Consider the following 24,211-nt stretch of genomic DNA (forward strand, 5'->3'; position numbering starts at 1 on the left):
ATCCACAAGTGCCTCCTTTAATTTCTTTTCCACCAAAGCCAATCAGCTTCAGCTGATACTTCTCTTGGACTATTTAAGTCCTTGACATCACCTAAGGTTTTGAACAAATTACTCAGTTCATCAGTTTTTACCCCAATAGTGGGCCATAAATTTGAAATGTCTCCTAACAATCTTTGAAAGTCATTAAGAATCTAGAATCAATTTCTCCTGATTTGTACCTTTTGGGATCAGTTTTTGTAGACCTATTTTATATCCTAAGTCATTAATAGAATCTCCTCTTTGTATTTTTTCAGGAGCAATTTTTACTCCCCAGTGAGGCAAAACTTTCACTACTTCTTCAAACATTTTTCCTAAGTGTCTACATTTGAATCTGCTAATAAGATATCATCCATATAGTGGTAAATTATAGATTGTGGAAACTGTACATGAATTATTTCCAACAGTTTTTGCACAAAATATTGGTGCAGGGTGAGGCTATTTAACATCCCCCGTGGGAGAACCTTCCATTGATATTTCTTAACAGACTGAGAATAATTATAAGTAGGTACCATGAGGTAAATTTTTCCTTATTCTTTTCTTGTAGAGGTATAGTGAAGAAATAGTCTTTTAAGTCAGTAACTATAAGAGGCCATTCTTTAGGTAACAGAGAAGGCAAAGGCATTTCAGTTTATAGAGAGTCCATTAGCCAAACCACTTTATTTATGGCTCTCAGATCTGTCAGCATTCTTCAGATTCCAGATTTCTTTTTAATAACAAATACAGGAGAATTCCAAGGGCTTGTAGATTATTCAATATTTTGAGCATTTAGCTGCTCCTGAACAATCAGTTTTAAGGCCTGTGGTTTCTCTGTCACAGACCATTGCCTACCCCAGACAGGTTTGTCAGTTAGCCATTTTAAAGGTAGGGCCATTAGTACCTCTGAGAGATCAACAGCTGTTGTGCCCTGTTTTTTTATAGCCTAAATGATTAGTGACTGCTTTTTATAGTGTCTTATAATTCTTTCTAGAAACATGAGCTGGTTTATGGTCCATTTCTAAGATTGAAGGAATGTTAATATGTGTGGTTGATATATTATGCACCCCAATAAACTTATCTGGGGGTCACAGAACAGAACAGCCACAATATTAAACATAGGTTTAGGCAGTGGTAGCACGTGCCTTTAATCCTAGCGTTCCAGAGTCAGAGATCCATCTGGATCTCTGTGAGTTAAAAGCTACACTGGAAACAGCCAGGCATGGTGACACACACCTTTAATCTGAGGAAGTGATGGCAGGAAGTAGAAAGGCATGAAGACCAGGAACTAGAGCCCCTTTAAGCTTTTAGGCTTTTTAGCAGCAGTTAAGCTGAGATCCATTCAGATGAGGACTCAGAGGTTTCCAGTTTGAGGAGACAGAATCAGCTGAGAAGTTAGCAAGGTGAGGCTAGCCATGGCTTGTTCTACTTCTCTAATCTTTCAGAATTCACCCCAATACCTGTTTTTTTTTTATTACAAGACCTTTTAAGATTCATGTTACAAATATGGGTATTCCATTGCTGTAACAGATCAGGACACCATAGATTCACTGCTACACTAGCCACATATTGGCATGCTGATTGAACAATCCTAATGTGAAAACTTAAAGCTAGAAAATAATCTGAAGGTTTTTCAAGACACTTTGGATTCTGGGTCATTTCAGATATTGAATTATGGATTCACCTATGCTTGATTCACAGGCTGGCTTTGACTACTCTGCAAGACAGCACTGCCTGACAGATGATATCCACACCATCAAAAATATAATGCACAGATTATGAACTTCCTGGCCCTGCTTTGCACTTGATACAAATACTGACCTCGGTACAAGCAAACAGAGCTGGAGGTTTTTGGATAGTGGAGAATATGAACACAGTGGCACCAGCATTCTTCAGGTTGATTTGTTATTTATTGTGTTTGGCGTGTGTGTGTGTGTGTGTGTGTGTGTGTGTGTGTGTGTGTGTGTGTGTATGTATTCACCATTCCATGTATGTGGGGCTTGGAAGACAACTTACAGTAGTTGTTTTATTCCTTCTATCATAGGAGTTTAGGATATTGAACTCACATTGCCACTTTTGACAGCCAGCTCCCTTACCACTGACCTGTTTTGCTGGCTCTGTTCTTCTAGTTTAATAATGTCACCAGAAGCCACTGGAGAATAAAGAGACTGACATTTGACCTTACTTCCATCACTTAATTTTGTTAGGCCCTACATGCTGTGAATGGAACCCAGGTTTCCCACTTGCTAGGCAACAGATCTACTATTGAGCTCTACCCCAACTCAACATTGGGCATTTGTCCTGGGCAAACCATTTCCTTCATTGATAAGTACACACATTGGTAATAGAAATCATAGGCCTGATCACATGCATCTGCTTGGTCAAGAGGTGGCACCATATTTTAATATTTGGAATAGTCACCTGTAGAGATTATGACACATATCATGTATAGCCCAACATCAGTTCTTCAAATCAATTCCCTAGTCTTCTAACCTATGAAAGTCACATTTAGGCCTTATTGATCACCTGTATATAATAGAGCTTCAGTATATTTTCTTTTCCATGGCAATGTCTCACTATGTAGCGAGGGCTATACTAGAAGTCATTATATAGAACAGGCCTGCCTTGAACCCAGAGATCCACCTGCCTCTATCTCCTGAGTGCTGAGATTAAAGGTGTGAACAACTATATCAGGTTTTCAGTAGGTCGTTTAAGTTATCTGAAGTGTCTAGCTGTGAGCTGACCCCATTGAGTAAAATTTGGTTTGGTTTTCACTGAGTGGTTCACATTCATGTGAAGCTCTTTGGATTTGATAGTTATTCCTGGGACACTGGAGAAGTTTCCAAGGGCCTTCACTATACGCTGCAAGGTCATGCAATCAGTTTACACTTGTACTCCTCTTTCTGACAGCTCAGTCAGAGAAGTAGATGTCAAGTTCAGCCCAGAGAATTAGATGCTGGCTGCAGGCCCATGTTTCCCTGTGCATGTTTCCATGATGGTATATAATATTGGGAAGTGAGAGAGAGAAAGGAGTTGAAGCAAAAACTAAAGTTCAGCTTTGTTGCTTGTGTTATGACACCTAACTGGAAGGAAGAGACCTAATTCCCCTTCAGGCCACAGTAGACCTGGAGCTACTTTAGCATAGTTCTGTGAAGAAGAAGCTCAGCACAGCTTCTTGCAATAGTTTAAAAGGCACATGCTTTCTGAGAGGTGGAAATACTTTTTGTTTCTCCTGCCTCATTTGTCCTTGCAACATGAAGCTTAAAATATATTTAAAAAACAGTATAGAAGAATATATGGAAAAGCAAAATTGAAGAAAATACCCAGATGCTGTAAACTTCAAGTTAGACCAAGAGAAGGCAGAACCATAAGATGCAGGAAACTGCAGGTTAGATTAGGAAAGGATGATACTATCAGATGCAGGGAACTGCAGGTTAGACCAGAAGAGGACAGAAATGTGGACATCCTAGATGCCTGAACTGGAAGAAAAGACCTGTAAAATACTATGACAGACACGTCAAACCACTTAGAAGAAAAGATGGACTCAATAGGTGAACAAATGATCACAATAAAAGCTATAAAGACCATGCTCATTGTTCTCATTGGTAGCCTCGTGTGTAAAGTAAGCACATGGATAATTACTGAACACCAATCCACCCCAAGGTCACAGACACACTTCCTGCTTAGTTGTCTGATAAAGAATTATATGTGAGATTGAATCAAGCAGCTGACATGTACTAGGCAAGTGTTCTGCCACTGAGCTCAATCTCTCCCCTCCTTTTTGCATTTTATTTTGAGCCCAGGGTAGGGTGCCCAGGCAGCCTTGATGTTGTGATCTCCCTGCCTCAGCCTCTCAAATAGGTAGAATAACAGGTTTGCACCACCAGGCCTGGCAACAATGATCTTCTGCCTGCTCTGAAATCTTTCCCTGAAGATCTTGGATGAGGAAGTGGCCAATTTGGAGAAGTACTAACCATCAAAGCTGCAGGGGAATCATACTTCAGAATCATACTTTACATGCCCACTAGATGTCAGTGTAGGATTAGGAATGAAACAGGGCTAGTGCCTTCTTCCTGAGTCAAGAAATGATTTTCCTTCATTTCTATTAAAAATCAGGATTACCCACTACTTCTGAGGATCACAGCTTGTTCTTTTAAGAAGGAGCTGGGGAAATTAAAGATGAGAGTTATTTCTCTGTAAACACTGTAGCTGGATTTTGAGTTAACACCTCAACAGAGATAGGTGGCTTCAATGAGAGAGGTTAAAGGGAGAGGGAATGGAGGAGTATAGGCAGGGTGGCCGACTACATTCATGAGTCACTAGTTGCTCAAGAGGATGGAAGGGCCGGAGGCCGGCAATCCCAGAGGACAAAATTCACAGGTAGGTTTTAGTGAGTCCAACACAGGTCCAATGAATGCAAAGGGATTGACTTGTCACTCTGGCTTTATCTTATGTTTATGTTTTTATGGTATTCTTTGATCTTTTTCCATGGAAGGAATTTCTTCCCAGAGACATTGTAATCACATGGAGGGGCACTCTATCTGTAGAGTATCTAAGCATTGAACAGTGTATATGTGCCCACCATTGAGCATTATATATGAACACATGCTCATGAATTTAAGGTGCAAGTGTCATTTTCCTGTAACAGGTAGAAATTAGACAGAGGAAGATGAAGTCACTTAGGAAAATTGTTACTATTTGAAATTATTTATCTATCTTGGCATTTAGTGTGTGTATGATGACATTTATTGGTGCCATCTTGCTGGGATTTGAATTTTCCCTCCTTATCACAATGGGAGACAAGTTCTTGTGAGAGAGGTTTGAGGCTCGGGGGATAGTGGGGCCCCACAGTGCTGAGGTGTGTATGTGGGGTGTAGAACCATTTGTGAAGGAGTGCAGCAATGACTGAGCAGCTGGTCCATGCTTAAGTAGCTTCTGAAATGGTGTGACTCCAGGGAACACCATAACATGCACACTCCCTCTCCCTATCAGTGTAATAAGAAGCAAGTTATTGTTCTAGGGAACTACAGGGCTCAAGATACCAGCAGCAGAGAGGAGAAACCTGCAATCAGGGACAGGTTACCAGTCTTTCTTCAGGATCATAGTCTGAAATGTAAATGCCCCTGGAGAGGGTACTAAGTAAACCCTGCCATCTCCCAAGGTACATCTGTAGCCTGTGTCTCTGAAAGAGTCATGATTTGAAGGGGAGCAAGGGAGCAGGTAGAGGTCAAAATTGGAGGTGGTCTGGGTTGAGCATCAGACTACATACACTGGTTCCACTTTCCTTCCTAACCACAGTAGATTAGATCTGACTAGGACAGAGCCTCTGGGATCTTACTTATCTATGGTGGATGTAACTAGGGACAAGTAGCTTGTTTCCTTTCATTATACCCTTGACTCCACCCACCAAGGACCCCCATAAAGGGTTGCAGGAAGACAGTACTTGAGGGGACACAGTGTGAGGAGCTCACCTCTGTTTGTCACTTCCCTGAACTGACCTCTTTGCTTTGCCTGGCTGAAGCAGGCATGCTAAGTTCTGTGTGTTCTAAGCTGAGTTCTGTCTGTCTCAAGCACTGCACTTGTTAAAGTGTTCCCCCGTTCTCTGGAGATGCCCTCTATTCTGGAGCCACAGAGCACACAGGCATTTCTCACTGTTCTTCCAAAGTGATCCCAGTTAATGCTGAATCCTCAGCACAGAGCCATCACCAGGGGATCTGCACATAAATTCACTCTGATGGCCAGAGAAGTCCTTCCTTCTCTTTAATTGGGAAATTGATCAGTGACATTGATTAAAAAAATTATGCCTGTTGACCATATTCCTGGATGGTAATCAATGATGTTAATTTTCAGTATATGAGTTCTGGACTAGACATTAATTAGAAGGGATAAAGCTGTGTAATAGATCACAGTATGAGATGAGTATGTGTGACAGACAGACACACAAAGGGTGCCCAGGAGATTTTCTTTTACCCACTAGTTAACAGATAAGGAAGTGGGAAATCATCCCTGGTAGCTGAGTCTGAAGATAAATGTTTAAAAGCTGCTCCCCAATGTCACATGTTACCATTTATGCTCTCTGGGTTCCAGTGACAAGAAAATGACAGTGCAGGGCTTGCAGGAGACTCTGCCCCTTCTGATCCAGATGGGAGTCACCCCCTCTTTCCACCCAGTGTAACCTTTCTTTCCCAATCCATGTATTTTGTCATCATTGAGAGGAAACTTTAAGTTGAAAGGGGACACTTGAGGTGTCAAGTCTAGCGAGTCAGAAATAGCAGAAATAGTTCAACAGCAAAGGCAGCATCAGGGGTTTAGTCAGAGTGCTGACCAACCGTGTGTGTGTGTGTGTGTGTGTGTGTGTGTGTGTGTGTGTGTGTGTGTGCGCGCGCGCGCGCGCACGTGTGTGGTCTGAGAGAGGGTTCCATAACTGTCACCTTCATGATGAACACTTATGGCCTGAAGGCAGATGTGGGATGTTTTGACCGCTGGTCAGGAAGTAGATGGGGAAGACCTATTACTCAGGTGCAATGGTCTGGATCTTGAATGTCCCTCTAAGGCCCATGTCTTAAAGGTTTGGTCCTTGTTGGGAGGGCTCTAAGGGGAAGCAATGGAGCCATGAGGATGTGGGGACATGGGAGAAGTTAGGTTATAAAGAGGAGTGTAAGACCCTGGCCCTTCCTGACTTTCCTTGCTTTGTGACTTATGAGATGAGCAGTGCTTTCTGTGTCTGTCACTCAGTACACCTGCCATAAACCCAAAGCAGTGGGGCCATGTGACCTGGAATGAGAACTTTCAGAACCATGTGCTAAAAACTGAGCTTATATGTATTATCTCAGGTTTTTGCCATTTTCTTTTTTGCTGTGTGTGTGTGTGTGTGTGTGTGTGTGTGTGTATACATTTATTTATTTACATTTTAGAGTGTTTTACCTGCATTTATGCAATGTACCATGTTGGTACCTAGTGCCCATGGAGGCCAAAAGAGTATGTTCGATCCCCTGAAAACTGATCTGCAAACAGTTGTAAGTTGCCCCAGTGGTGCCAAGAACTGAACCTTTGCATAAGCAGCCAGTGCTCTTAATCTCTGAGCCCTCTTCATATCCCTTTTTGTTTATATTTGTATCAGCACATATTGTATATAGGATAGCTTTCATTCAAAATTTTTGTTGTTTTCTTTTTCCTTATGCTATGCATAATTGAAAAGGATGTTACAGTTGGAGAGCTATTTACAACTGTGTGGCAATGTGTAATCAAATACATTATCTAGAAGGCAGCAAAAGTACATTGTGATGTCTAGAGCCACTGGCTTGTGGATGTTCTTTTTAGGATTATTGGCTCTCTAGTATTACATGGTATTAAAATCTCAGAAAGAAAAACAAAATGCCCAAAATTAAAGGGAAAATATACCACTAAGACACTATTAGAGATTCCTGTGCACTTCTTTGAAGGGACCATGAAGGAATGGTGCTTTCCCATCTCTGACCTGGAGTTCTGTGCTTGTGCAAGGCCTTATATATTTCCCTTTAGTTGATGAGCATGGAAGGAAGAATTAAAAAATTCATGGTACTCTGAGAGTCCAGGCCCTGCCACTGGCTGGAAGAGAACCACAAGTGTGTGGCTGAAACATAATTGCAGTGTCCAATACTTTGGACTTTTAAACCCAGGGCTGGCAGGGCTCTGGCCATATGCAGTCTTTGGACTTCCCTCCTCCTGATAGTCAAGGTGCATTTTCCCCCTATCTAGGATGTATTAGATTATCAACTCATGTGGCCATTGTTTGTGTCCTGTAGCCTTCATATTGCTGTCAATGCTGACTATAGCAAAATCTTGTGAATGATACCAACCATGTGCATGCAATTCACACACAGGACCTTGTGCTATACAGGGTCCAGTTTCTGGTCTGCCACTCCACATTTGGAATGGCTGCAGCATCTGCATGCACATCTTCATGTGATATGCTTATTGTCCACCTGGAAGTAAAGTAGCAATATTGAAGTGCTCTCTCACCAATTTGTTTTCATCACCTTGGCTTTCCAGAGGCTTGGTGTAGATGAAGTCCAGCAGCATTGGACATGTGCTAAGGGTACCACTTGGTTGACAATGGTCCTGTCTTCCTGCCAGTGAACCTGAAGGATCTCCTGCTGGCAGGCTACAATCAGCTTTTCCCTCTAGATGCTGTGTAGCAGATACAGCTTGTCTTGAAAGCCTCCTGCAGCAAGCTTTCTTGTGGGACTGTCAGCCCCTAAATAACAACATGGAGACTTCTTACTAACTATGAAAGCTTTGACTGTCCCTAACTAGCTCCTACAACTTAAATTAACCTGCTTCTATTAATCTATGTTCTGCTATGTATCTTTTTTACCTTTCTTCCATTTTGCATGTCAAACTTGTTTGTGTGTCTCTGGCATCTCCTGTGCACCTAGATTACTTCCACCAGTTCCTCTCTCTGTGCTGAAGTCCTGCCTTTCCTCTGCTGCCTAGATATTGGACATTCAGGTTTTTATTAAACTAATCATAGTGACACTTCTTCACACAGTGTAATCAAATATCTTGAAGCAGCCTCTACCTTGTCTAACAGTTCCTTCAGATTCTTAAGTGAGTGTAGAGTGTAGTGGAAGTGAAGTTACAAGGTGTAAGGTTTGCTGAGTGGCTTGCTGTGCAAGGGTTAAGACCCCTTGAAGGTGATTTATTTGGCATAGCACTGGGGCATTTGAGAAATTTACTTCATGGTATTTTATTTTTATTTTTTGATGCTCCTGTGGATGGGGTTGTTTTCCTGATTTGGTGCTTAGTATACTTGCTACTGGCATATAAAAATATTACAATTTTTGTATGTTGATTTTTATATCTTGCTTCTTTGCTGAAAATGCTTATGAGTTCTGAGAGTTTTCTAGGATAGTTTATGGAACCTCTTACTTATAGATCATGTTATCTGCAAGTAGGGCAGACTCCTCTTTTTCTGCTAATATTACTTTTATTTCTTTCTCTCTTACAGTTCCAAGACTATATTGAAAAAGAATGGACAATGTAGGCACACTTGGAAAGTCCTGACTTTAGTGGAAATACTGATTTCCTGTATTTAGTATAACATGGCTATACTTTTGTAGCCTTTATTTTGTTCAGGCATGTTCTTTTGATTTCTAGGTTGTTTAGTGTTTTGGTTTTTTAAATGATAAATGGATGTTGGACTTTGAAAAAAGACTTTTCTGAATCTTTTGATGTGTGCTGTGGATGATTGGTTGATAAATAAAGTGCTGATTGGCCCAGAAGTATAGGCGGGACAAGGAAAGAGGAGAATTCTGGGAAGTGGAAGGCTGAGGAGAGAGACACTGCCAGTCACTGCAATGAGGAGCAGGATGTAAAGTACTGGTAAGCCACGAGCCATGTGGCAAGGTATAGATTTATATAAATGGGTTAATTTAAGATATAAGAACAGATAGCAAGAAACCTGCCATGGCCATACAGCTTATAAGTAACATAAGTCTCTGTGTGTTTACTTTGGTCTGAGTGGCTGTGGGACTGGAGGGTGAGAGAGATTTGTCCTGACCATGGGCCAGGCAGGACCAGGAAAACTTTAGCAACAAATGGTACCCAATGGCTTGAGTTTCCACCTGAAACCTGAAAATACTTAACAACCAATTCTAAAAGGAGCTGGAAACATGTCTCATGTGGGTGGTGAGATGCCGCAACATGCGGGCTTCTGCTACTCTTTTGGGGGTGGGGGTGAGAGAGATTTGTCCTGACCGTGGGCCAGGCAGGACCTGGAAAACTTTAGCAACAGATGTGGTAATGTGATTCTGTCCTTGAATTGATTTATGAGATGTATTACATTTATTGTTTTATATATGTTGAACAAACCTTGTATCTCTGAAATAAAGCCAATATCGTAATGGTGGATAAATTTTTGACATGTCATTAAATTTGGCTTGCAAGGTTAGTGAGAATTTTTGTTTCCATTTTTATTAAGAAGACTGGCCAATTTATTTATTTATTTATTTATTTATTTATTTATTTATTTATTTATTTATTTATTTATTTATTTATTTATTTTAATGACACTCATGATATTAATCACATTTGTGGTATTCATAGATTACATTCACATTATTCATTCAAATATATATATATATATATATATATATATATATATATATATATATATAATATTAAGTGTCGAATGTCATTTCTTAGAGGGGGTAGGAGGTCTTAATTACAGGTTTACAGCACAATGGGAGGACCCCGGAGGGCAGAAGTTTGCTACTGATGTTTTACAATCTTGCATCTAAGCTGTTAATGCCCATTATTCAGGATACACAGACAAGGAACTTCCCTTAAGCATTCAGGAGGGTGGAATCTGGCAGGGAATTAGCATTGGGAGGATATCAAGGTCAAGGTCTGCAAGGAAGGCAACAGTTACCCAAAACGGGGGCCAGGGCCCTGCAGGCCCCCCTTTTATTAAAAAATGAGCTTCTGACTTGGGTTGCGTGGGACGTCAGCAGGTCACCTTACCTGTCATGGAGACGCCTGCCCAGGCCACACAGGTGCTCTGTCTTAGGTTGGTGATTGCCCCCCAGGCATTACCGGTCTCTGAATACTCATTATCATACCAGCCCAGTTGTGTGTGAGCTGCATGGTTAATTGCTGCCAAAGATCTCAAAATGGCACTGGGCTTGCAATCTGTGTGTTCGATACAGAAAAGACCAACAGAGGTCCTATCTCACCCATAGCCAGTAGGCTAAGGGCAACTGAGCCATTCCCTTCCTTATCGAGCCATACTGTATGTTGGAGTCCTTGTAAGATAGTGTCCCAAAAGCAACTGGAACTTGAGTTTATAAATTTATAATTTTCAAAGCCAATCGAGATGTATATAACTACTGAATTGAATTTATCATGCCCAATAGAATGAAAGGTTAACTAACTGTGGTAGCTACTTTTGTTGCCAAGGTCTCCACTGTGCTAGGTGTAGTAAGCAATTATGAAATGGTAATCCCACAAACAGTAGCAGCAGTGTGCGCCATTGTTATAACAGCAAGAACAACAGCAGCAATGTCAAATTCTCTTCTGGATTGTGTGGACATCCACTGTCAGGGATACAACTCCAGGAACACAAACCACCAAGGCCCGTTTTTCTTGATCCAAGCATGACTTTGGCTGGCAGCTCTTCTGGAGAATCCAATCTCATGGCTACAGTTCCTAGGCTTACATTAATGCTTGCCAAAGCTAGCCATATTGGGCTCTCAATCTCCACTGGCATCAGAATGGTAGATTTTTTCATGATGACCCATTAGGTCTCTGTCATGTTGGGATTCAGCAGCAGCCATAGTGCTCAGGAATCCAAAGAGGAACCTCATTGTCTTGAGGAAAGACATAAACCAAACTCCGGGGCCACACCAACACTAGATTGGTGTGCTAGTAGAAAGATCCTTCCATTGCTCCAGAGGGTGATTTGCAACAGGATCCCTCCAGTGCTTATCTGCATCGGATCCTCCAGCAGAATCCACTGATAAACTCCAGCAGAATCCACCAATAAAAAAATTTAAAATATATAAAGCAAGGGAAAGAATAGAATGTGAAGAAGAATGATGAGTCCCTAGTTCTCCCTTTTTTTAACTTTAGTAAAATGTTTGTTTAATATTTCAAATTTTTCTATTTTTATTGTTTAAAATTAATTAATTAGTTAATTTTTCTATTATCATCTTGATAGAGTATGTATTCTTATCTTAAGAGTGAGATGTTTCATTGAGGTTTGCTCAGTAATTGAGTAAAACCGAAATTTATTATAAGCCACAGTCGTCCTAGGGACCTCCATGCTATATATATATAGCCTCCATGGTTCTATGGGTTGTAGTCTGATTGTTCTTTATTTTATATCTAGAATCCACTTATGAGTGAGTACATACCATGACTGTCTTTCTGGATTTGGGTTACCTCACTCAGGATGATTTTTTCTAGTTCCATTCATTTGCCTGTAAATCTCATGCTTTCATTGTTTTTCTCTGCTGAGTAGTACTCCATGTGTATATGTACCACATTTTTTTCATCCATTCTTCCGTTGACAGGCATCTAGGTTGTTTCCAGGTTCTGGCTATTACAAATAGTGCTGCTATGAACATAGCTGAGCATGTATCTTTATTGTATGAATCAGCATTCCTTGGGTATATGCCCAAGAGTGGGATGGCTGGGTCTTGAGGTAGTTCAATTCCTAATTTTCTGAGAAACCACAATACTGATTTCCACAGTGGTTGTACAAGCTTACATTCCCACCAACAGTGGAGGAGTGTTCCCTTTGCTCCACATCCTCTCCAACATTGACTGTCATTGGTGTTTTTTATCTTAGCCATTCTGACAGGTGTAAGGTGGTATCTCAGAGTCGTTTTGATTTGCATTTCTCTGATGATTAAGGATGTTGAGCATTTCTTTAAATGTCTTTCAGCTATCTGTGATTCTTGTTTAGCTCTTTAGCCCATTTTTTAATTGGACTGTTTAGTATTTTGATGTCTAGTTTCATGAGTTCTTTATATACTGTGGAGATCAAACCTCTGTCAGATGTGGGGTTGGTGAAGATCTTTTCCCATTCTGTTGGCTGTCTTTTTGTCTTATTGACTGTGTCTTTTGCCCTGCAAAAGCTTCTCAATTTTGAGAGGTCCCATTTATTAATTGTTGTGCTCAGGGTATGTGCTGTTGGTGTTTTATTTAGGAAATGGTCTTTGGTGCCAATGTGTTCAAGAGTGCTTCCTACCTTCTTTTCTATTAAGTTTAGTGTAACTGGATTTATGTTCAGGTCTTTGATCCACTTAGACTTGAGTTTTGTGCATGGTGACAGATATGGATCTATTTGTAATCTTTTACATATTGACATCCAGTTATGCCAGCACCATTTGTTGAAGATACTTTCTTTTTTCCATTGTATAGTTTTGGCTCCTTTGTCAAAAACCAGGAGTTCATATGTGCATGGATTAATGTCAGGGTCTTCAATTCGATTCCATTGGTCCATATGTCAGTTTTTAAACCAGTACCAAGCTGTTTTTATTACTATAGCTCTATAGTAGAGTTTGAGGTCAGGGATGGTGATGCCTCCAAAGGTTGCTTTATCGTATAGGATTCTTTTAGCTGTCCTGGGTCTTTTGTTTTTCCATATGAAGTTGAGTATTTTTCTTTCCAAGTTTGTAAAAAATTGTGTTGGGATTTTCATGGGGATTGCATTGAATCTGTAGATTGCTTTTGGTATGATTGACTGGCCAATTTTTTGTTATCTGTTGTTTTGTTTTTTCAAGAGAGGGTTATGCTGTGTAGCCTTGGTTGTCATGGAACTTGCTCTGTAGGCCAGGCAGGCCTCAAACTCATCTACTTCTGTCTCTTGCATGCTGAGATTAGAGGTGTACAACACCACAGCCTTGCCATATTATTATATTTATTGTTTTATTATTGGTTTTTAATCAGGATGCAACTGGCTTTGTCAGATTGTTTAGTCCTCATTATTGTGCAGCAAGCATTCTTAATCACCAAGCCTTCTCTCTAGCCCCTCAATGTACATCATTTAAAAAATTCTCCCATTGAGTAACAGGTTTGCCAACTCTAAACTCTCAATGAACTTATATATTCTTGGAAAATCCAGAGCAATAAGTCATATGACTATGTGTTGAGACTAGGCCAAAAGAAATTCTAGACTATAGGGAAGAATCTTCGCATCACAAATAAATAAATTACTTTTTTTTTACTTCAAGAGGGAAGAACTAGGGCACAGTCACAACCAGATCAAAGCAAAACAAAACTTCAACTGCGTAAATAACATCATGTCTAATGTCTGGGATCCATTGATGATCTTCTGAGGTCCTCACACATGGCATGGTTCACTTCTCTGGCTCTGACATCTGCATCACATATAGCTTGTCTTCTAAGCTCAGGCCAGCTCCAATGCAACACTGCTGCTGTTTTTGGTGGTATTGCCATTGTACTGGCATCTAAAATGCTGGAGGCTTTTGGTGCCAGTTCAGTGCACTTTTACCAATATTTTCTCCTGGGCTCTCTTCATTATACCAAGCCTCAACTTTTCTCCATGGCCTCTTCATGCCTTTAAAACCAGTACCTCCGAGGAGACTCTTATACTACCAAGTTTGACTGCCAGCATGAGGTACAACCTTTTATACTTCTGGAACACAGTTTCTGTGTGCTTACTCTAAGGAAATACTTACCTGGAGATTTCAAGTCAATGTTGCAATCAGTGATAATTTCTCAGCTCCAGATAACCAGCATCAGTAGTCCCAGTAAAGCAAGATTTTACATTAGTGGTTCTGGTCTCTTGTTATTCATAGCTGATTCTTCAGTTCCAGCTCACCAGACATTACAGATTCTTCATGCAAATGGCCTAGAAGAGACTTTATTTCCCTCAGAAACTTCACAAACAAGGTCTCCATTGTTTATAATGCTCTCATTCTTATTTTCCAAACTCCCACAGAACAGCCAACTGAGCTGTCAATACTCAATGGCCTTTGAAACCCAAAATTCCAGTCTTCCCACAATCCTCCCCAAAACAATGTGGTTGTCCTCACAGCAATACCCCATGATCTTGTGTACCAATTTCTGTCTTCGTTAGGGTTATGAACGCTGTGCTGAAACATGACTAAGAGCAGGTTGGAGTGGAAAGGGTTTATTTGGCCCTCACACTGCCACATCATCGTCCATCATTGAAGGAAGTCAGGAGCTCCTGGAAACAAGAGCTGAAGCAGAGGCCATGGAGGATTGCTGCCTACTGGCCTACTGCTCATGGATTGCTCAGCCTGCTCTCTAGTAAAACCTAGGACCATCAGTCCAGGCATGGCCCTACCCACAATGGGCTGGGAACTCCTCCACCCATCACTAATTAAGAAAATGCCCAGCATCTTACCTACAGCCTGATGTTATGGTTGCATTTCTATTTTCTTTTTCCTTTGAATAAATGTTATTAATATTTGAAGACACAAATGAATACAGCACATTCATTAACAATATGCTGAAATGAACAATGCTTGAATATATAAATGTGGAGATATGGTCTTTTTTTTTTTTTTTTTTGGTTTTTCAAGACAAGGTTTCTCTGTGTAGCTTTGTGCCTTTCTTGGATCTCGCTCTGTAGACTAGGCTGGCCTCAAGCTCACAAGGATCGGCCTGGCTCTGCCTCCCAAGTGCTGGGATTAAAGGCATGTGCCACCGCCGCCCAGCAAGAGATATTTCTTAATTGCGGTTCCTTCCTCTCAGATGACTTTAACTTGTATCAAGTTGACATAAAACTTGTCAGAACAGTCATGGTGTTTATCATAGCAATAGAAACAAAACTAAGATATCAACTCTATGAATCATGAGCATAGAAAAAAATAATTTTTTTTCTAAAGGCATTGTCAATAAACTCATAAAAAACTGTCTCAAATCTTGGGGAAGATATTCCTCCATATGTACAGGAGGTATTTATTATTTTGAACATCAAAGAGACAAATGCAATGAAAGGTCTCCCCATTTAACCATATATTAAAAAATACTAACTATATAAAACAAATGTGACATTGAAAGATTCAAGAAAGAAATACAGAGTAGTATATAAGGGGAGACTCATCAGAATAACATAAAATTGAAAAGTCTGCAGGGCTTGGAATAATATATATCATGCCCTAAAAGACAACTTTCAACCTATTGAACTATGGATAGCAAGACACCTGCCATAACTAAAGTAGAAAACTTTCCAAAATAGAAACTGGCAAAAGTCATTCATGGTCACTAAACTAACAAACTTATGATGGCAAAATTAATATTATGAAAATGACTAATCAAGTCAGTCCGTAAGTTGAATAGTAATCTCCATTTAAATGCAAATGCCATTCTTCCTAGGTATAGAAAAAAATCCTGAACATTCATGTGGATACACAAAATACCCTAGATACCCTAATTAATACTGGGAAAAAACATTAATGCTGGTGATATTGGCAGTCCTGACATAAAGTAATATTACAGAGTGATATCAGCATAGCAATGGCACAAAAACAGGCACATAAATTAATGGCTTGTGTAGAGGACTGATATATAAACCCACACAGCTACAGTCAACTGATATTTGACAAAAACACCAAGCATAAGCCTTGGAGAAAAACAGAATTATCAGTAGTTGTTGGGAAAATTAATATTCACTTGTAGAAGAATGAAACTAGATTTCTATCTCTTACCATGTTTTAAACTCAAGTCCAAATGTTCCTAAGAGTTTAATGCAATACTTAAAACTGTTAGAGGAAAAAGTAAAGAAAACATTTTTAATACAGAACCAAACAAGGACTGATAAGCACTTCTGTCATTCAGGAGATGATACCAGCTATTAAGAAGTGGAATGTCATGAACTCAAAAATCCTCAGCCAAGCAAGAGAAAGGTGGCAAGCTCATAGAATGAAAGAAAGTGTGTAGGCCATTAATCGGACAGAGGGTTAATATCTACAATGCAAGGAAGTCAAAGAAAAAAGACAACTTAGTCAATAACTGGGCTCATGAATTTAAAGATAGTTAACAGAAATCCACAAAGATACCCCCACAAAAGACTGCTGGCAATGGTCGAGAGACAGCCGGGATTGACCTATTCTGGTGATGGGATGGCCAAACACCCTAATAGTTGGGCCAGAAACCCCATCCAAGGACTGAGGAATCTGGATGCAGACATCCACGGCTAAGCCCCGGGTAGAGCGCTGGGAGTCTAATTAACCAGAAAGAGGAGGGTTTATATAAGCGAGAATTGTTGAAACCAATGTTGGATAAAGCACAGGGACAAATAACCAAACGAATGGAAACACATGAACTATGAACCAAAGGCTGAGGGGCCCCAACTGGATCAGGCCCTCTGAATAGGTGAGACAGACGATTGGCTTGATCTGTTTGGGAGGCATCAAGGCATGGTACCAGGTCCTGGGCTCATTGCATGAGTTAGCTGTTTGAAACCTGGGACTTATGCAGGGACGCTTGGCTCAATCTGGGAGGAGGGGACTGGACCTGCCTGGACTGAGTCTATCAGGTCAATCCCAGTCCTCGGGGGAGACCTTGATCTGGAGGAGGTGGGAATGGGGGGGGGGTGTGCTGGGGGGAAGGGGAGGGGCAGGAAGGGAGAGAAAAAGGGAATCTGTGGCTATTGTGTGGAACTGAATAGTATTGTAAAAATAAAAATTAAAGATAGTTAACAAAAGATGAAATTTACGTGGCCCAAACACACACACACACACACACACACACACACACACACACACACACACACACAAGTTCAAACTTACTGGTCATCAGAGAAAAGCAAATAAAGACTACATTGAGATTCATTTCACCCCAATCAGAATGACACTAATTAAATCAAGAAATGACCAACCATGTTAAGAACACAGACTGAAGAAAAATCTTATGTCACTGGTGAGGATATAAACTTTTACATCAGGTATACAAGTTGTAGTAGGCCCCCAGACCTTAACACAACCAACGCCATGTTGGAGGCACTATTCTGAGGTTAGAACTCAGTATGTAGGCCCCAACACCTGCAGAAATGGGAACAAAGACATAATCCATCAAAGACAAAGCCAATAGCTCCAGGATCCAGGAAAGCCCATAAATGTACTAGCCTTGTCTTTGGACTTCTAGAGTCCTGCTTCTTTTGTGTTAACTAAAGTGTATCAACCCAGGATATAGTTTTTGTGCTTAAAAGACCAGAGGCAGTGAGGCTCGGGGCTGCATGATTTGTGCAAGTTTCCCATGCAGCTGCTGGCCAGAAATACAGACTTCCTATTCAGCTTTAAGAATGTTCATATGTGCTCTTTGCTAGAATCACCACACAACAAAATCACAATGGAGGTTTTTCAAGAGACTAAAAATGAATCTACCACATGACACAGTTATACCATTCTTGAGTATTTACCAAAAGGATTTCAATTCATTATATTAGAGACATATATGCACATCAATATTTATTGCAGCATACTTATACTAGTCCAGTACTCTAGAGAAACAGAACTGATAGAATCATTCGATCTATCCATCTCTCATTCAATCTATGTATATAGAAAGGGGATTTATTAGAGTGGCTTACAGGCCATGTTCTACTTAGTCCAACAATGAATATCTACCAACTGAAAGTCCAAGGGTTGAGTAGTGGTTCAGTCCATGAAGCTGGATATCTCATCTGGTCTTCAGCATACTCTGGAATCCCAAAGAAGAAGTAAGATCTAATGCCAGTGAAGGAAGGCATGCTAGCAAGAGCAAGGGCAAGCAAGCAAAGAGCAAAGAGCTTCCTTCTTCTATGTCCTTTATATAGGCTGCCACCAGAAGGTGTGGCCCAAACTAAAGGCAGATTTTCCCATCTCAAAAGACCTGGATTAAAGTTGGATATTTCTACTTCAAATGCTTTAAAAAATTTTTTAATCAAGAAATCTCTCACAAGTGTACCCAATCAATCAGGTTTTAGTTAATTCCACATGTAGCTAAATTAGGGAACTAGCCTGGATGTCATCAACAGAGAAAGTTATAAAGGAAATTTAATGAATTAACACAATGTAAAATTATTTATTCATACATTGAATGAAATTATGTTGTGTTCAGGCAAAAAAAATTCAGAGGAAATTATCATATAAATTAACCAGGTTCACTTTGGAAATCAGTATGGTGGTTTCTTAAAAAGTGGGTATCAATCTATCTCAGGACCAAGCAATACCACTTTTGAGCATATACCCAAAGGATGCTCAATCATATCACAATGATAAGCAGCATTATTCATAACAGCCAGAACCTTGAAACAACCTAGAGGCCCCTCAACCAAAGGATGGATAGAGAAAATGTGGTTCATTTACACAATGGAGTATTACTCCATGGTTAAAAACAATGACATCATGAAATTTTCAGGCAAATGGATGGAACTAGAAAAAAATCATCTTGAATGAGATAACCCAGACCCAGACATAATCACTCATAAGTGGATAGTAGATATAAAGCAAAGGAAAACCTGGCTATAATCCACAGCCCTAGAGAAACTAGATAACAAGGCAGACACAAAGAGGGACCCATGAATAACCCTGGGAAGGGAAATGAGGAGATGAGATCCCCTGGATAAACTGGGGGCATTGGGAGGAAGTAGAAGGGAGGAAATGGGGGAAGGGAACATGAGGGATCATTATAGTTGAGATGGAGGAGGGACAGAGAGGGAGAGCAACAAAAGAGACATCTTAATGGAAGAGGCCATTATGGGGTTAAGGAGAAACCTGGTGCCAGGGGAAATCCTAGGAATCCACAAGGATGACCCCAGCTGAGACTCTTAGCAATAGTGGAGGTGCCTGAACTGGCTGTCTCCTATGATAAGATTGGTGAGTACCCTAATTGTCATCTTAGACCCTTCATTCTTTTGAAGGAAAAGCTGCAGTTTTCCCAAAAGTGTACTTGGCATCATTTTCTCACTCTCCTTGAGCCAACCTCTTCATGACCTCCCATTCTGGCCTCTGCTCTTCTGTGATGGGCTGTGAGATGACTGGCCCTGGAATGTAAACTTTCCTTCATGGAATTGGTTGGTACCTGAAGTCTTGCAGCAGATATTGGGTTTGAGGTTTGGGAAGGTGGTGCATGCCTTTCATCCCAGCACATGGGAGACTTACAACTTTGATCCCAGCACTTGGGATCCCATGCCTTTGATCTCAACACTTGGGATCTCATACCTTTGATCCAAGCTCTAGGGAGGTGTAGACAGGAATATAAGGCTGGTAGAGACAGCATCCCCTCCCTATTCTCTCTGAAGATTCAGAGACACCCCCATTCAGTCAGAGGAACCAGAGGGGTTAGAAGTGACTGTGGCTGATCATTTGTTTCTCTGATCATTCAGTTTTTACCCCAATATCTGTTTCTTGGTTTTTATTGTTAATACTAATTAGGATCACACTTTATTTGGTATCCAACTTTTGGAGCATGAAATCACAGAAAAACCACTTCTCCGTGGCTTTGTAGTCACTGGCACACATGAGAGCTGCATGCAGGGGCTCCTGATGGAGTCACCTCCTCACCTGGTAGGTTTTCCTTTCTTTTTTCCCCAAGCCTCTGAGTGAGTTTGGGATTTTTCTGCTGTGGCCCCTCCTCTCTGCAGCAAACTCCACAGGTGCTTAGGCTCCAAACACCACCAGAATCAGCTACTTTCTCATGTTCCTCTATGCAGCTGACTGGCTCTTTGGCCTCTTCTCTCCTTGTGGGTTGTGGGCTTTCCCTTGACCCTCTCCTTAGGCTGCTGCCACAGTAGGTAGCTGCCTTTATAACCTCTCAGGCTTGGACTGCTCTATGCAGCAGCAGCAGTCAGCCTCATACTTCACCACCGTCATCAGCAGATTTGGTGGGAAGATTGGGAATTCTTAAAGGAGAGGATTCATTAAAAAGACAGAGAAAGATTATCACACCTTAAAAAATGGGAAAAACTAATACAACGGAGAGTTAGGTTTCTGTATGATTTCACAATGCATGGTTTAAAATGGAAAAATTAAATGAAGGGATTATCAACTTAACTATGATGACATAATGTTAATTATCATTTTGATATTCTTATTATTGGTTTGAAAATTATTGGTTTATCTCTAAACAAGTTTGTTAATATGAGTGCCAAGATATAAGCCTTAGAAAAACTTATTAAAATAGATCATAAAAATATTCAGACACAGACAGAGGAATTTAAAGGAGAATCAACCTCATCATTACATTATATAATTAGAGAGGAACAGCCCAAGGTTTTTCAAACAACCAACCTTAATTTATGCAGTCATCTTATAGGAATTGTCAAATGACAGATATCTCCAAGGCTGTATAAGAACTGACTGGATACCTGTGGAAATGTTAGATTGGAGGATATTTAAGGAAATGATAGTGTCATGTGGTATACATTCACCTTTTGTGAAGCAGATGTTGAATTCATGGTAACAGAATTGTCCCACAAGACTGGAGAGACTTGGTTACAGCAGTATTGGAACCTGGTCCTCAATTACAGTGGAAGACCTGGGAGAAAGATAAGGTGATGGCCATTGAAAAATGAAGTAGGGCTAGAGGCATTGAAATCTCCCAAGATCAACTTCTTAGAGAGGGAGATTATGCTGATAGGCAAATATAGTCCCTATATGATGACCACACCCTAGCTCTATGCAATGCAGCAGCTTTGAATGTTTGGGACAGAATTGAAGAAGTAGGAAAGAGAACTGAGTCATTACTAAAGTTATACAGGGCCTAAAAGAAACCTTCACTTATTTCTTACAAAGATTGATTTCAGCTATAAAATATAATAAGACAACATTCAGAAGCTAGACAAATAATAATTGAATCTTTGGCTTTTGAAAATGATAATTCATGATGCAAAGGGGTAATTAGGCCTTTAAAGGCAAGATCAGCACTCATAGAAGAATAGATCCCTGATACAGTCAGTATTGAATCTCATAACTATGATTGTGCTTGGATAGGAGAGATTATTTCCAGAGGCTTGAAGAAAAATCAAAACATCAGGTGTTTTAATTGTGGCAAACAAGGTCACCTAAAAAAGGGATTGTAGACAGGGCATTCCCAGAAATAATCTTTTTTTTTTTTTTTTTTAGAAATAATTCCGAAGAGAAAGCTCCTCCCTTCAGGAGTCTGCAAAAGGCGTGACAAAAGCAGACACTGGACCAATGAATGCAGATCAACAAAGGACAGGCACAGTAAATCTTTGCCTTTGGGAAATGCCTTGGTGGGCCTCTCACAGACCCCATTTCATTCCTTGTCACCATGGGGGGAAACTCCTCCCCATAGCAACTAAAAGATTATGTTTGAACAAGACAAACCTCTTGATTGGAAGAGGTGATAGTTCATCAAACAGCATGACCACTCAATCCAAACTAACTTATAAAACTAACAAATGCTTTTCATTTGACCAGATATAACTTTCCAAAAGAGAAACTTCCCAAAGTTAGGGTTGGGGCAAGGTTTTGTTTTTGTTTTTCCAGGAGCATGAAGGCATCCAGTTAAAGAATTTTAAGACCATTGAAGAAAAGGGATGAACATGTCTCAAGAAAAGGAGTAAATTGGTCTACTGACACATCACATTTCTAAAGAGATAAAATCTTCCTAAATGTTTGTTTGTGCTGTTCTCTACAGATATGCAATGCAAATTGTCTTTTTGTAGTCCCAGTTCAATTAGAAATTAAAGCTGGCTTTGGAGTTGGAGTGTAACTTTCTCATTCTCTAAACCCAAGCTTGTTGTTAAAAGAAAATTCAGAGCCTCTGATTCATATCACAAGAGCCACCTGGTATGAAGAAAACCAAACTCAAGGAATGATTATTGTCACAAATCTCTTACCCCTCAAATTTTGACTCTTTAAAAGTTTTCTTTAGGTATAGTACTATCTTAAAACTTTAAACTTTCTATTTCTATTAATGATGTTTAAGTTTTCTACAGTCAATGATAAATGTTCCTAACAGTGATCTCTAAAGTCTCCAAAAAGATGATGGGGCTCCACAAAGGTGATTCTACCTGGACTATGGTAACCTCTCTAAACTGACAAACAACAGCTAAAGATCAGCTTTGGTCTATGATCCACTTAGGATAATTTCAAGGTAGTTGGCTGAGATGATCCATCCTCACAGAGTACTCTAGCCAGGATTGAGATAAGCCCTGAACTTCACCTTTACACAGAGACTGGGCAACAAATGATGCATCTAGCCCTCCTAGGACTTGACAGGGCCCCCTAAAAATGGCATCACACCCAGGCAGCAGGAAGTAATTTTATGGACATGATGCCCACATTACCAAGTTATGAGTTGGATGACTTTGGTTATTCAGTGTGTTATGGATTTTTATCATCATTTATGGTGGTTAATTACAAGTTGTTATCGGAACAAGCTGAACAAAGGAGATTAGATTCAGGGATCTCATTCTAAAGAGAAATGGGGAGATATAGAAATATGATAAGAGGGTAGATTATTGAATCTACTTTTAAGCAAAAAAAAAAAAAACCCTACTAGTTTTAAATATTTTACATGGGCTTGGATTTTTGTATACTGAGACAAATTTAAGATTATCTTTGTCATAATATATATATATATATATGTGTGTGTGTGTGTGTGTGTGTGTTATAGAAATGATAAGATAAAAAGGTAGATTATTTAAAATATACTTTTAAACCAGAAAAGCAACTACTAGTTTTAAATATTTTACATTGATATGGATTTTGTATATTGATACAAATTTAAGGTTATTTTGGTTAGAACAAACTATACATATGTTTCTATGCTTGCTCAAGGTGTAATACCTATATAGCTCATCTAACAATGTAATATAAATTTCTAATTTTTTGAAAGTTATTATTACCAACTATTTATTATAATAAAGAAAAGCAGGTTATTAGTTAGTCACCTATTATAATCAAATTTGTAGTCATATTAGGTATGTTTTCATGGTCAAACAGAGATATATTTTAGATAGGCAAGTGGTCTTCAAGCACTTCAGAGATGTACAGAATGTGACATTTAAAATTTTTAAATAATGTAAGAGTTTTTTTCTTATGACAATGAGACATGTCTGCTCCTGGCAGCAACAATCTACTTCAAAGAAGATGATGGGCATTGAAGAAACTCCATATGAGTTCACTTTCTTCAAGGCAAAAGTTAGCCACTGGGCAATAAACTGTCCTTGCCTAGACTGCTGACAGTATACTGTCCCAATTGGATGAGCAGAACACAAAAGAAAGTGACTGCAGAACTTTGCCAAGACAAGACAGGATAGTCTTTCAAAACTCCTGCTTCACAGAAAAGTCTGTCAGAAATTCTAGGTCTACAGGCCAAAGATGGATACCCCAACATTAGAGAGGAACCTTGGTGACTGTCCAGGCAGCCAGCTGTTTCTATCATTTCTTCTTTTTGGAAGTTGTTTGCTCTACACTTCCTGTTTACTCGGGTAATATTATATCCTTCTCAGGTCTCTGATGGAGTTGAAGCCTTTTAATTATAATTTTCCTTTTAAACAAATACAGAAAAGATACTCATAAAAGAGATGTAAAGTATATGAGCTTGAGAGATGTAAGGAGACAGTTTTGGGTAGGTAATGCAAATTAAGATAGAAAATTAATTAGGTATAACACTTTGAACTCACCAAGATAGGATAGATGATGTAGTATTTTCTTTGAAATGCTTTGTCGAATGCTAATGGACTAGACATGGTTAATGCAATTATTGCCTG

General features: G+C 39.8%; 1 long non-coding RNA gene across 1 annotated transcript in view; it reads left to right on the top strand.

The window, feature by feature from the left end:
* Nucleotides 1-1,723: 1,723 nt before the first annotated feature.
* The window catches only part of LOC143272011 (uncharacterized), a 66,767-nt gene continuing 44,279 nt past the window's right edge, over nt 1,724-24,211 (top strand). Inside the window, exon 1 of the long non-coding RNA XR_013049381.1 lies at nt 1,724-1,908. This is a non-coding gene — a long non-coding RNA (uncharacterized LOC143272011). The remainder of the gene's footprint in view (nt 1,909-24,211) is intronic.

The sequence above is a fragment of the Peromyscus maniculatus genome, chromosome 1 (assembly GCF_049852395.1).
Source record: "Peromyscus maniculatus bairdii isolate BWxNUB_F1_BW_parent chromosome 1, HU_Pman_BW_mat_3.1, whole genome shotgun sequence".
NCBI lineage: Eukaryota > Metazoa > Chordata > Mammalia > Rodentia > Cricetidae > Peromyscus > Peromyscus maniculatus.